Source organism: Otolemur garnettii, unplaced genomic scaffold (assembly GCF_000181295.1).
Source record: "Otolemur garnettii isolate 467f Iridium unplaced genomic scaffold, OtoGar3 scaffold00127, whole genome shotgun sequence".
In the NCBI taxonomy this organism is placed as follows: domain Eukaryota; kingdom Metazoa; phylum Chordata; class Mammalia; order Primates; family Galagidae; genus Otolemur; species Otolemur garnettii.
Window position 1 is genome coordinate 4,258,795 of NW_003852522.1, and position 264 is coordinate 4,259,058.

Genomic DNA, 264 nt, shown 5'->3' on the forward strand with positions numbered 1-264 from the left:
ATAAATAAATAAATAAATAAATGTACATATAATGAAATGCCATCAGTTATGTTTTCTTTGTTTTCCAACTAATTCTAACTTGCCAGGATTAATTTTTGTAGCTTTCACTGTTAATAGGCTGTGATCTTTTTTTTAAACCTAAACCTAATTTACTCTGGGGAGATTCACCCTTTCTAAATTTTCTTGTGTTGCTTATTTCTATTACAGGTGGTCATTATGAAAGGGATAGCCTGTAATCCTAGCACTTTGGGAGGCCAAGGTGGG

At 32.6% G+C, this 264-nt stretch overlaps 1 protein-coding gene across 1 annotated transcript in view; it reads left to right on the plus strand.

The window, feature by feature from the left end:
• FBXL12 (F-box and leucine rich repeat protein 12) overlaps positions 1–264 on the plus strand; it is an 11,308-nt gene that overhangs the window by 8,075 nt on the left and 2,969 nt on the right. The gene's annotated exons all lie outside the window — the stretch shown is intronic.